This window comes from Elephas maximus, chromosome 1 (genome assembly GCF_024166365.1).
Source record: "Elephas maximus indicus isolate mEleMax1 chromosome 1, mEleMax1 primary haplotype, whole genome shotgun sequence".
In the NCBI taxonomy this organism is placed as follows: domain Eukaryota; kingdom Metazoa; phylum Chordata; class Mammalia; order Proboscidea; family Elephantidae; genus Elephas; species Elephas maximus.
This window is the reverse complement of record NC_064819.1, coordinates 198953516-198968423: the sequence shown is the minus strand read 5'-3', so window position 1 is coordinate 198968423 and position 14908 is coordinate 198953516. Positions and strand designations below refer to the sequence as shown.

The window sequence follows — 14908 nt, the reverse complement described above, 5'->3', positions numbered from 1 at the left end:
ATCATTCAAAGGCATCAATTCTTCTTCAGTCCACCTTATTCATCATCCAGCTTTCAAATGTATATGAGGTGATTGAAAACACCATGGCTTGAGTCAGATCCACCTTACTCCTCAAGGTGACATCTTTGCTTTTGAACACTTTATAGAGTCTTTTGCAGCAGATTTGCCTAATGCAATAAATCACTTTATTTCTTGACTGCTGCTTCCATAGGTGTTGATTGTGGATGCAAGTAAAACGAAACTCTTGACAACTTCATTATTTTCTCCATTTATCATGATGTTGCTTATTGGTGGTTTTGAGAATTTTTGTTTTCTACTGTTCATGGTTTAAAGTTAGGAAAGGTGTGCACCATATTTATTTGATCTGTATGCCAAACAAATAATTTGAAAAACTGGACTATATGAAGAAGAACAGAGCATCAGGATTGGAGGAAGACTCATTAACAACCTGCATTATGCAGATGACACAACCTTGCTTGCCAAAAGTGAACAGGTCTTGAAGCACTTACTGATGAAGATCAAAGACCACAGCCTTAAGTATGGATTACACCTCAACATAAAGAAAACAAAAATCCTCACAAAAGTCCTTACAAACACTTCCAAGGAGAAAAACTTTCAGAAATTGGACGCGGGCTCTAAACCACTCTAGTCAGAAAGTTTAAACCTAAATATTTAAATCCAATTGCCAATGAGTTTCATGTTTGACTGTTACAAGGAAATACACTTAAGGGTATGGAAAAACATCTATGTCCAAAATTCCTCCTAAAGATCTGAGTCTAACTGGATCAACTCAATTACAAACAAACTTGAGATGCCATGTGGTTGAGTCCACATGACTGTACTCAAACAACAACATCTGATCTGCTACAAAGGAATTATGAGTTTTTTTTTTGAAGGCCTTTAGTGTACTGTTGTTATTATCATCAGGAGCCCTAGGGTACAGTGGCTAAGCACTGGTTGCTAACCAAGAGGTCAGAAATTTGAATCCACCAGCCGCTCCGGGGGAAAGATTTGGCAGTCTGCTTCCATAAAGAGTTACAGCCTTGAAAACCTTATGGAGCAGTTCTGCTCTGTCCTACAGAGTCACTATGAGTTGGAATTGACTCGACGGCAACAGGAAGATTATTATTATAAGCACAAGAGGGCTGGGGAACGGTTATGGACAGGTAACCCCTCATTCTTTATAAGTAGTTCACACCATCACCTTAGTATAAGAAAGACATAATGTCACAAAATGATAGAAGTGGAAAGGATATCAGAGGTCAAGTCCTCCTAGAATTGTTAAAGAAAGGGACCTCTTCTACCCACTCACTTCAATAGCATTAAAAGATTATTGATGAATGAGCTGACTGCCTCCCCCACAACTGAATGGTTTCAGATTTAGAAATAAGTTCTCCATGAAGGAGTGCCTAAGAGTACTGTAGGGTAATCTCTAAAAGGACCTAGCTTTCAAATGCTGACAGTGAAAAAAAAGGAACACTGCCTTTTGAGCACAGTTTTAAAATACCAGTATTCTAATGCAAGGCAAATTTGTTTTATTAGAAAAGGTTCCACCCCTGAGGGAGCAGGAGATCAGTGGGATGCAGATCCCAAATTCTCATAAAAAGACCAGACTTAATGGCCTGACTGAGACTAGAGGAATCCCGGCGGTCATGGTCCCCAAACCTTCTGTTGGCACAGGACAGGAGCCATTCCCGAAGACAACTCATCAGCCATGGAAGGGACTAGACAATGGGTAGGAGAGAGATGCTGATGAAGAGTGAGCTACATGTATCAGGTGGACACTTGAGACTGTGTTGGCATCTCCTGTCTGGAGGGGAGATGGGAGGGTAGAGAGGGTTAGAAACTGGCAAAATTGACACGAAAGGAGAGACTGGAAGGGCTGACTCATTAGGGGGAGAGTAAGTGCGAGTATGGAGTAAGTTGTATATAAGCTTATATGTGACAGACTGACTTGATTTGTAAACGTTCACTTAAAGCTCAATAAAAATTATTTAAAAAAAAAAAGGTTCCAAGTTCATATCTGTTGAGATTAAATTTTTACTAGCTTCTTTTGTGCGTGAGAAACATATATATATATTGCAGTACTAATCACCTTGATAATTTTTAAAGACCCATGGTTTCCTTTCTGCATTAGAGGGTTGACACTTAGTAGGGGTAGGGATTGGGGCAATTTTCTATCTGTGGGTGGGTGGGGGAACTGACATAGAAAAAGAAGAGATTAGAAAGCTTTCTTAATCATGTCCCGAGATTCTCTCTACTGGTCTGAAAAGATAATTGATTCCGTTGTGTCATCTTTTATGAGTGCCAATGACACAGTTTCCTTTAGTAACTCTAAAACCAAACTTCCTGCTGTCAAGTCAATTCTGACTCATAGCCACCCTATAAGACAGAGTGGAGCTGCCCCATAGGGTTTCCAAGGCCGTAAACCTTTACAGAAGCAGACTGCCACATCTTTCTCCCACAGAGCAGCTGATGAATTCGAACTGCTAACCTTTTGTTACCAGTTCAGCACTTTAACCACTGTACCACCAGGGCTCCTTCCAAATATAAAAACAAAATCCATTGCCATTGAGTCAATTGTGACTCATGGCAACCTTACAGGATAGAGTAGAGCTGTCTGGACAATGAATAAGGAAGACCAAAGAAGAATCGAGGCCTTTGAATTATGGTGCTGGCAAAGAATATTGAATACACCATGAACTGCTAGAAGAATGAACAAGAAGCATGCTCCTCAGAAGCAAAGATGGCAAATCTTCATCTCCTGTATTTTGGACACATTATCAGGAGAGACCAGTCCCTGGGGAAAGACATCATGTTTGGTAGAGGGTCAGTGAAACGAGAAAACCCTTACCAAGATGGATTGACACAGTGGCTGCAACAATGGGCTGAGGAGGGCGCAGGACCAGGCAGTGTTCTGTTCTGTTGTAGAGAGTCGCTGTGAGTTGGAACCGACTCAAAGGCACCTAAAAACACCACCAACAATAAATGCTATTCTCTTTAAATGTACATTAAACACTTCTCAAGAATGGCCAGAAATAAGTATTTTGGCTTCTTGTATGTTCTAGTTAACTGAGAATTACTCTAAATGCTTTACCAATTTTCAAAAACGTGTAAGACATGAAATGCCCAAAAGCTCCCAAACTGATTTTGACTATAGTATTTCTTTGATTTACAAAATCATAGACCTGATAGACATGATGATAAATCATACAATTTTGTTTATTTCATCTCAGTTGTTTAGATCCTGGAGAAGTAACTCTAAAAAAAAAAAAAACCACTGCCATCTAGTACACTCCAACTCATAGTGACCCTACAGGACAGAATAGAACTGCCCCATAGAGTTTCCAGGGGGCTCCTGGTGGATTCAAACTGCTGACCTTTTGGTTAGCACATGTAGCACTTAACCCCTATGCCACCACGGTTTTAGCTGTAAAACGTGCACTATTAGGACATTCATCGCTAGCTCTGACAGGCGGCATCTCAGCTAAAAGCAGCTTTCAGCCCTGCCCCAGGCAAACTCATACATTGCCCCTTTCAGAAGCGACAGCTATAAAACACTTTAAGTGCTACCACATGGAAATTACTCCCATGTCTCCCTTACCCTTCTTCTGAGCCTCAGTGAACAATATCCATTCCAGTTTGAGCTCCTGGCTTTACTTTGTTGGAGACCATTTACCCTTCAGGAATGAGGCTAGGATTATCTTGGAGAATGAAAATCAAAAAGTTCTTTCCATACTTCAGATTTTTTCCTAACAACTGGTTATCTATTGTTTTATAAATCCAGATTCACACCCAAATACATACACACAAATGAAATCGAAGAGAGGAATATTCTAGATAACTCAAGTTCAAGAATGCCCCCCTCCACACACATAAATATAATTTTTTTCCTAGAATATTAATATGATTTCATAAAAAAGGAAGTTTCCTCCTCATCTGAAAAATAATTTTACCAACTATCCACTTTGCATTTTAAGGCATGGTCAAAAGGCAAAAGGTAGCTTCCAAAAACTCATCTGAAAATTCTTCTTGCAGTTTGTTTATAATAATATGAGATTACATGCCATTATCAGTAGGTTGATGTTCAAACTTTAGAAACTGTTTTCAAAAAGGAAATTGGCACAAAAGGTCACTGTTTACAAGGTAACGAACTTCCTTTTATTCTAAGGAGAACATAATGTCATTTTAAAATTACAGAAGAAGAAAGAAAATTAATTTTTTATTTAGACAAAATGAGCTCCTAATTAAGGGCACTTTCTTTAGGGGATTTGGGTGAACTGTACAAGTTTGAAAGACCTGGACAAATGGGGAGCAATCCTGCTAAAATAGGCTCCTCTATTTTTTTTTTTTTTATATAAAATGATCTATAAACTTCCTTTTACAGTGAACGTTTTACCAAGGAAGGTGAACTGTCTTTATCATGCATTAAAAGTATTTATTGGAAGGACTGTGATTTGGCAAAATAAGACATCTGCTTTATTTAATAGGGTTAACCAAAGAAATGGCCTGACAAATTCCCCACAATAAACTCTGTTTAGAATGTAAACAATCTCTTAGATCACTGGAAGGATAAGCAGATTATAAAATGATCATAAAAAGCCACTTTCTACATGCCAATCAGTCTCTCAGGGCCCTGATGTCATACCCTGCCACCAGTCACTACTCACCTCCAGGGCAAGACGTCCTTCTAGGGAACCCTGGCTCCCCTTGGCCTTTTTGCAGTGCCTCCATGGGCAGAGAAATTAAACATTTTTATTATGGGATATCTAAAACTGATAATGCCCCCAAATGCATGTACATGGAGCATAATACTAACAAAGCAAACTCCCTGTGTAGATAAAGACTTTTTTCTGACAACTTTCTTCCATATTTACACCCAAAAAATTTTTATTACAATTGACTTAACGGGCTTCATTATTACTAACACTGGATGGGATTATGTGATAGAGATAAATCCTTTTGCAAAAAGATAAGAACTAATGTACTCCAAGTATACACTTCCATAATATTAGCAGAAAAGCAGAAATAATTCCAAACTGTCTGACATGCTCATGCTTCTAAGAAAAAAACATCAGAAAAAATTCTGGGAGAGTTATCTGCTCCTTCAAAAGTTAACTGCAGTGTGATTTGATCATTACTTCAAATGTTAAGCTTTATAGGAAATACCAAAATATCTAATGACACATCTGGGTAAATATGTTTTTCCTTCCTGAAGCAAGCAATGTCCTAAATGTCACAAAAATTAAGATTTCTTCTTTTAATTAAAAACTAGAATTTTTAAGCATAAACAAACAAACAAACAAGTCCAGCTTCGATTCTGACTCATGGCAACCCCATGTGGTGTAGAGAACTGCTCTCCATACAGTTTTCAAGGCTGTGACCTTTTGGAAGCCGATTGCCAGGTTCTTTTTCCCACGTGCCTCTAACCCACTGCCATCGAGTCGACTCCAACTCACAGTAACCCTATAGGACAGTGTAGAAAATCCCTGTAGTGTTTCCAAGGGGTGCCTGGCAGGTTCGAACTGTCAACCTTTTGGTTAGCAGCTGTAGCACTTAACCACTATGCCAACAGGGTTCTGGGTGCAAAATCGCCAACTTTTAGGTTAGTAGTCAAATGTGTAACCATTTGCTCTACCCAAGGACTCCTTTTAAAGTATAGATAACTCAATATCATGCAGTCTTTAGAAAGACTTGCTTATAAAAACTTCAGAAATGTTATAATAAACCTAATTAAAAAATACATTATGAACGATAAATTTATGCAAATTTTACTTAATTAGCACATATTATTTTTTACAATAAAAAGATTTTAAAAGCCTGCAGCATGTTTAAAAAAGAAAAAAGTAGTCTAATCTTTTCCATTAAAAGTATTTCATTTTTAACAGTGAAAATTAATTTTGAATAAAATGCTGATAAAATAATTTAAAATGTTAAGAAAGTACTTTAAAAGTGGGTTCTTTTCTTCTACTATTTGAATAAACTATTTTTATACACGTTTGGGTCCTTTGACTCTCAGAGTTTTAATACTTGTCAGAATTATTCAGAAAGGAAAAAAAAATCCTTTATAGTCATAATGAAGACAGCATGAACCACTTCTTGATAGTCATTTTTATTTCTATGCCAACCAAATATGATTTACAAAAACACTAAAAATTTTAAAAGCCTGAAGACATCTATTGGGTCTTGAGAATGACAGCTCATAATTTATTGATCAGTATTTTCAGAGACACTGAGAAACCAGTATCTGGATGTGCGGCTGAGTTGCAATGGCTATGAGAACTAGATTATTTGCCACTGCCGGGCATTCAAGTGTCCAGCCTTCAGTTTTATGACGATGGTTTCATGGATGTTTCAAACATCATAATGAATAAGTCCAAGAAAAGGACTGGGTTATCTATTGTCATTTCGTTCTCCCAATCTGGCAATGCTTTAGAATTCCCGCACGCCCAGGCCCGCTGCCTCACACTGCTATTCTTTTCCTGATGGCACTGCTCAATCAGTAAGAAGAAAACACCTAAGTCTAGGGTGGTCCTTCCTCTACCTAGTGAATGCCCTTGGCTGGATATGACTTAGCTCTCAGTTAAGGCAACACTGTCCCACCTGAGATTGCAGGCACCTAATGAACCCCTCAGAATTGCAGGCCTAATTCGTTTTTTAAATTGTGGTAAAAATATATGTAACAAAATATTTGCCAATTCAACAATTTTTTCATGTATAATTAACTGACATTGATTACATTCATCATGTTGTGCAACCATCACCACTGTCATTTTCCAAATTATTCTACCACTATTTGGAAAAACTCGGTGCCCCCAAGCAGTGACTCCCCTTTTCTCCCTCCCTGCCATCCCAGGTAACCACTAACAAACTTTGGTCTCTACACCTTTGCTTATTTCTATATAAGAGGGATCACACATATTTATCCTTTGGGACTAACTTATTTCACTCAGCAGAATGTTTCCAAGATTCAGCCATGTTTTAACATGTATCAGGACTTCATTTCTCTTTATGGCTGAGTAATACTCCATTGTAAGTATATACGACGTTTTGTGTATTCATTCATCTGTTGATGGACATTTCAGTTGTTTCCACTTTTGGCTACTGTGATTAGTGCTTCAGTGAACATAAGTATACAGTTATCTATTTGTGTTCCTGCTTTCAATTATTTTGGTATATACCTAGGACTGGGATTGCTGGTTCATATGGCAGTTCTGTTTAACTTTTTGAGGAACCAGGCTTGATTCAATTTAATTTGACAAATTCAATAACCACTGAATAAATACATGGGGGCCAGGCTTAAGAGAGGAGTTATAAACACTACACCACACTTGGCCTCAAGGAACTCACATAATTTATCAAGTGAGATGCTCTGCTTTCAGCTTTGAAGCCCTGGTGCTACAGTGATTAAGAGCTCAGCTGCTAACCAAAAGGTCAGTGGTTCAAATCCACCAGCCGCTCCTTGGAAACCCTACAGAGCAGTTCTACTCTGTCCTATAGGGTCGCTATGAGTCGGAATCAACTCGACGGCAATGGGTTTGGTTTTTCGTTTTTTTGGTTCTAGAGCTATTAGGGGCCAGAGCAGACACCTTGAGAAGCCTGGCTGCAGGCAAATGAGCTTCACTGTGCTAATTCCCAAAGGACTCAAAGTCCAGGAGAGTTTTCATATTATACCTTTTAATCATAACTTAAAAGGGTGCTATGTACACAGTAAGTATTAGTAAGTGCTTTGATGACTTCATTTTTTAAATTAGGTGACTTCTAAATCTTAAATAATCTTTGACTATTAAGAAAAAATATAGAAAATGAAAAGACTGTTTTAGAAGATTAGAGAAAAAAGTAAAGTAAATGTAATTAATCACCTCTAATTTGACAATTTAAAAGCTCACATAAGGATGACGTTCAATTTTTGCACGGTAGTTTCACGTACAGTATTACAGGTAACTCTCCACTGCGTCTTTCCCCGTAGGAAAATAAGAACGAGGATATGATGTTGTGCCAGGCTCGACCATCATTTACAGAGTGGGCTGAACCAAGCTTCCAACAGAAGAGGCTAAAGGCAACCTTTAATAACAGATTTCTCTTCTCTTCAATTTTAACGAGCTAAAATGCATTTGTAATAAGAGGCAGGGTAATCCTCATAGTCTTTTGCTAGCTGTTCAAGCACTTCTCTTTTAAGTTATATACTTTCTTTATTTAAAAAAAAAAAAAAACACCCATTGCTATCAAATCAATTCCAACTCAAAGTGACCCTAGGAGGAAAGAGTAGAACTGCCCCATAGGGTTCCCAAGGCTGTAAATCTTTACAGAAGCGGGCTACCACATCTTTCTCCTGCAGAGCGGCTGGTGGTTTCGAACTGCCAACCTTCTGGTTAAAAGTCGAGGACTTAACCACTGTGCCACCAGGGATCCTATATTCCTTATTAAAAAACCAAAACCAAACCCATTGCCATTGAGTCGATTCCGACTCATAGCAACCCTATCCCTTATAGTGTCCTGAAAAATAAATAAGTCATCTCTCGGTATCCATGGGGAGATTGGTTCTGGGACTCCCCGAAGATACCAAAATCCACAGATGCTGAAGTCCCTTATATAAAATGGCATAGTATTTGCATATAATCTATACCCATCATCCCATAAATCATCTCTAGATTACCTGTAATACCTAATACAACACGAATACTATGTAAATAGTTGTTATACAGCACAAGACTCGAAGTGATCAATGCTCAAACAACAAATGCTGGAGAGAGACTAAGGATCCGTGAAATGGCAGAAGGTTACAGGGGTATGTCTACATAACACTTCATTCACGTGGATTCTGCGTAGTTCTCAGCTTTTGGCATTTTTTTTTTCAATTCGTCGTTGGTTGAATCCCAGGATGTGGAGGGTCAGCTGTACTCAGAAAAGCTAAAATCTCTATTTGTGGTTTTAAAATCATCTATTACAAAGATAATACATGACCTCGTAGTAAATGGGAAAATGCTTTAAAAAGTAAAAAGGCCTACTAAAATAGAAGGTAGCAGAAGAACTGAGAGTAGGAATAGATTAATAATCAGCATGAAAATGACACTGACTTTTAAATGTGTTATTCTGTCATTACTTTATTGTGAAGGTATGACTTATGTGTCTATTATGATCTAATTCAGGATCAAAAACTGATATGAAACTCAAAAAAAGATTTTCAGTAATTTCTAATCTCATTTCACTCAAAAGATTAAAAACTATAGCACATCAGTGCTGCACTGTTAAATTCAACCGAAATCTTCAGAAAAGTCTCAGCAGAGGGCATGTGCAAACAAAGCTTTATTGCTAGTATCATACACCTCTCATCAATGACATCACACTCCCCCAGCTTTTCTCTTACCTCTAGGGTTACTACTTCTTACCCTTAAATGTAGAAATACCCAAAGCATGCTATTAAGCCACCTTCTTTGTTCAGTCTATATTCTCTCCTTGGCTTTATTACCAGCTACATAATGACAGGCTGAAAAAAAAGAAAAAAAAAAAAACTATTGCCATCAGGTTGATTCCAACTCATAGCGACCCTGTAGGACAGAGTAGAACTGCTCCATAGGGTTTGCAAGTGGCAACTGGTGGATTGGAACTGAGGACCTTTTTGTTAGCAGCCGACCTCTTAACCTCTGTGCCACCAGGGCTTCCAATGAGATGCTCAGGTGGTACAGTTTGCTCTTGGCTACTAACTGAAAAGAGGGCAGTCCGAATCCACCCAGCGGTGCCACAGAAGAAAGGCTGGTGATCTGCTTCTGTAAGATTACAGCCAAATAAACCCTGTGGAGTGCAGTTCTACTCTGAAGCACATGGGGTTGCAATGAGTCAGAAACAAATGGACAGCAACTCTCAAATTTATATCTCCATTCCAAAGCTCTCATCTGAGCTCGACCCATCTATCCAAATGTCTGCTTGTTCTTTCTCCTGGGATGTCGCATGGGCATCTCCAATGCAATGTGCCCAAAACTGAACTCGTGAACTGAACCTCCTAAGTCTTCTTCGTCTAGCAAATGCTACCAATATCCATTCACCTACTCGTGCCAAAATTTTGGAGTATCCTGGACCACAATTCCCGTGAGCTATCAGTTACCAATATGCTGCCTCCAAAATCTATCTTTACTCCATCCTTTCTCTCCACTATCTCTGCTGCACCACCCAGTCTAAGGCCTCAGTATCTCTTCCCTCAAGCACCCTGGCCTCTCCCAACCCATTCACCTAAAAGTAAATCTGTCCATGTCACTTTTCTGGCCAAAAACCCTTATGCTGCTTTTCGGATCAAGAATCAAACCCTTACCATTGCCCTCATGGTACTGCATGACAGGCCCCTGCTCAGCCTATAACCTCTCCTTTCACCCTCTCTCCCTGTTCATTATGATCCAGTCACAAGGCTTTTTTCTGTTCCTCAAAACACCGCACTCCTTCCTTCTTCACCCTTCATGCACAGGTATTTCTCTCTGCCTGGCATGCATCTTCTGCAGACAAGCTCCTTTACATGCCCTGGTCCCAGCTGAGAAGACATTTCCTAGCAAAGCCTTCTTTAACCCTCTGACTTACCACCCTTTCTCTTAGAGACCTTACCTTCATGGCACTTATCACCCTTAAAATCATATACATAATTATTTACAGTGTAATTTATTCTGTCCCCGCCATCAGATTATAGGTCCATGTCCACCTTGTTCATAGCTTTTCCCCAGCATCATATGCAGTCAGTGCCTGAAACACAGTAGGCGCTCCATGTTGACCAAATGAATGCTGACTGCAAGGAGGTTTTCTGGCCATGCTCCAAGTCTTTGATGCTAACAGCCCTGGTTCTAACAGGCTAATTTTAGCCCATAATTCACAGCTTTTCTTTGCCTTAATACATGTACGTCACCCATACTACTCAAGGGTCATGATTTGGAAGGAGAAAAGCTTGGATTTTAGTCCTGTAAACCCAATTACAACTCATAGTGACCCTACAGGAGAGAGTAGAACTGCTCCATAGAGTTTCCAAGGAGCACCTGGTGGATCCGAACTGCCGACCTCTTGGTTAGCAGCTGTAGCACTTAACGACTACGCTCTCCTGTATCTGTACGTAAATTAGTAAGTGAACTTTAGAAAGGTCAACTGCTTCTCCAGACCTCAGATTCCTCATTGTTATACTGAAAATTCTCCTCATTGCCCTAATACTCTGATTCTGTGAATTCACACAAATTTCAACCAACAAAAAAGTTTTGTTCACGCCCAAAGTAAAGCATCTCCCATTTGGTCTTAGGTTTCTCCAGAGTATTCTTGTTTCAAGGTCTTTATCAATGTCATTTTCATTTGATCACATATTTCCCAGAATCTTGAATTAGGGTTCAGACCCCAAGGCAGGGCCTATCCCTGATGGATGCATACACTTGGGCCTCCCCTTATTCAAGACTTCCTTCCTCCTAAGACGAGTAATGACTGCAAGAACCACAGCAAGAAAGCCAATCCTCCCAGGGCCTGGCCTGGCCTGGCAAAGCTCCCACTGCAGGTTCAGTTAAGCTGCCCATGTCATTCTAAGTAAAGTCCAGAGTTCCCTCATGGCTGTATGGCCCTCGTAAGCGTCCTGCTCTGTTCTGGTCACAATGGCCTCCATGCTACTAAAACATTCCAAGCCAACTCCTAACCCACACAACGCTTCTTCAGGACCTTTGTACTTCCTATTCCCCCTGCCTGGCACACTTCTCCTCCAGACATTTTAATGATTCCTTCCCTTGCTCCCTTCAGGTCTCTGCTCAAATGTCAGACCTTATTAGAGGGCCTTCCCTGACTATGCTATACCACTTCCGCCATCCCAACTGCTCTCTGTCCCTAGGCCCTGCTTTATGTTTCTTCTTATTACTTGTCACAACAAATTATGTATTTACTGTCTGCCCCCTCCCACTGGGGCTAGTTACAGGGCAGGAACTTTGTTTTTTATTAAATAGCTAAAAAACAAAACAAAAACAAAAGTTGCCATCAAGTCGATTCTAACTCATGGTGACCCCTGTTTGCGCTTGACTGCTAACTTAAAAGTTGGTGGTTCAAACTCACCTAGCACCTTGGAAGAAAGGCCTAAAGATCTGCTTCTCTAAAGATTACAGTCAAGAAAGCCCTATGAAGCAGTTCTACCCTGTAACACACGGGGTCGCTATGAATCATTAAATAGCTAGTGCCTAAAAAAGTGCCTAAGAGATAGTATATAATAGTTACTCAGGAAATATTTACTGAGTGAAAGAATAAAGGAATGAATGCACGATGGTCTATTGGAAATCAAGACGGCAACAGGATGGAGAAGTCTTTCAATCCAAAGCTGAGGAGTAGGTAAAGGTGGGGGAGGAGTAGAGCCGATGAGGACTTGAAGGAGGAACCTGGGAGAGCCAAGACACAGCCCAGCATGCAGGCAGCTGAGGAAGGGAGGGCTGGGTTCATGAGGCTGCAGCAAGGGATGAGTCCCAGAGGCCTGCCAGTGAGCCAGGTCTCCTGCCAAATGAGGAGATGAGCCCCTGGCAAGTTGAGGCAGGATGAAAGGGAATTCTCAGGGTAGCATCTGTAGAAATGAGAATCAGGATGCAGGTGGTCTTGTTACCTGGAGATGGACGGCATGTACTGCCTTTTTACTGTTTATATTCTTTCATAATCTGCCTTCAAACACGCTTAACCAAACTCCAAATTTAAGGCATCTGTGAATTAATTCACAATTTCACTCACTATCACTACACCTCCCAAAATGTACAGAGACCCAGGGAGTCCCGTACGTCATCTTATTTCAAAGCTCTTACCCTTGCTGTAAGTACTTACCTTTTGCCTGGCGACCTTCTAAACTTGAGAGAAGAAACCAGTCTGTTATCCTCCCAGCACTGACCACAGTGGCCAGCACTTAGCATGCTCTCAAAAGTCTAATGACTGGATAAGTACATTCTGAACTAGATTTCCAGGAAGACACTGAGCTAAATATTCATTAACAAATCTCACTAATTATATGCTATTATTTTCTCATATTCAACTGTGCAGGTGTTGACAAAAAGTTCTGAATAGAGGTTAGTTCAAGTATTGGGAGACTCACAAAATAAAGAATTCCCACATGTATCAAGTAAGATGTGCCAAGACCAACTGATGCTAACGAAACTTTTACCTAAAATGTGGACTTCCAGAGATTTCCACCTACACTGGGGGAAAAACACATGTGAAGAAGGTGATTATACCTGTTTATTATATTTTTATTTTTAAGATTTCTATTTTTAATATTTTGAACACAATTTAAAATGACTGTAAATATCTGGAGTATGGTTAAGATTTTTTCTAGAAGTTTTTTCAGACAATTTTTTTTTTTTTCCATAAGGTTAAAACCAAGACTAAACCAGTTGCCATGGAGCTGGTTCTGACTAATGGTGACCCATGTGTCAGAGCAGAACCGTGCCCCACAGCGTTTTCAAGGGCTGATTTTTCAGAAGTAGGTCACCAGACATCTCTCCTGAGCTGCCTCAGGGTGGACTCGAACTCCCAACCTGTCTCTTAGCAGCTGAGCATGTTAACCGTTTGCACCACCCAGGGACTCCTCCCTAAAGTTACCGTATACAGTCAGTGATGTTTGCTGAACTAATTATATTGACTATTATGTATTGTCAGGAAAAAATTACCCTAGGATATAAAATCAGATTTAAGACACAGTTCATAAAGTTGGTGTCTTAAAAGTGATTTTATATTCTAGGGTAATCTTTTTCCTGACAATATATAATCAATATAATTAATTTTGCAAACATTTACTGACTGCATTAATACACAAGTCGCTACGCTAACACATTTAAAATATTTAAGCTTCACATAACAAAAACAACTTTTCAGAGGACTTACTAAGCTATGTATATTCTACAGAAAAGGTTATATTTGTACTAATTTTTAATTTTTTTTATATTAAAAACTCTATGAAGGTGGATATGCAATACACAGAATGTCTTTAGCCACCCAGTAATGTACGGCACATCCTGAGCGTAACCACAGAGGAGGTCTCTAACATGGATGTTGTTTTTGCTCCCAATCCCAATATCATCAACCCAGTCAGCTACTACTTTTTGTTCTTAACCTCAACTCATTTTCAATAAATGACCTCAACCATTATGCTCCAGGACAAAAACAAAACTCTTGAATTATCTGGTTTAATCCATTTTCTACTTAGATGCCAGAGTAATCTTTTCAAAACAAAAATCAGATCATATCGATCACCTACTTAAAACCTTCCAAAGACTCTGTAGTGCACTTAGAATAAAATCCACCTCACCAAATCCCTCATGTGCAAGGCTGGCAGACTGTCTTGCAGGTCTCACCTCAAGTGCCTCAAACGCAGAGAGGCCGTTCCTGCCCATCTGTTCTAGAAAGGCCCAGCCACTCTCTAGGACGTCAGCTTCCTTGACTTTCCTCCCAGCACTTTCCACTTCAATTCCACTCTCTGAAATTGCTTTGCTCACTTAGGTGTTTACTGTTTGTCTTCCCCATCTGGAATGTAAACTCTACCACAACCTTTGTTTTGTTTTCCACCCTGTCCCCCAGCTACCAGCACAAGATATTTATTGAATCAGTTATTAATTTATTCAATAAATATCTTGAATGAAACAGTACAGAGCTGGAGCTTACTACTTCATGCATGTTATCAGAATTTTTACATATCTTCTTAGTAAGCAAATGACAAATAGATAGCCCATGCTTTCCAATACCATCTTCCACATGATAGTTGTGTAAGGAGATGGGCCTCACATTTGACAAAATAAGTCACAGACAAAATTTTAACAACTACTGAATGAATGTCACTAAATAATTATTCCTTGAACAAAGAAAAAAAATTTTTTATGAACCTCAGTAAATGATTTTGTTCAAAATCATTTACTGAGATTCATAAAAGAAAATGAAATAA

The 14908-nt window shown here is 39.4% G+C and overlaps 1 protein-coding gene across 2 annotated transcripts in view; it reads right to left on the bottom strand.

Moving 5' to 3' along the window:
• TMEM200A (transmembrane protein 200A) overlaps window positions 1-14908 on the bottom strand; it is an 84071-nt gene that overhangs the window by 57718 nt on the left and 11445 nt on the right. The window contains exon 1 of one of the 2 annotated variants that reach the window (XM_049875593.1): window positions 2855-2919. The exons of the other annotated variant lie outside the window; for it this stretch is intronic. The gene's annotated coding sequence lies outside the window, so the exon portion shown is untranslated. Of the gene's footprint in view, window positions 1-2854; window positions 2920-14908 lie in introns of those variants that run through there. 2 annotated transcript variants of the gene reach the window in all.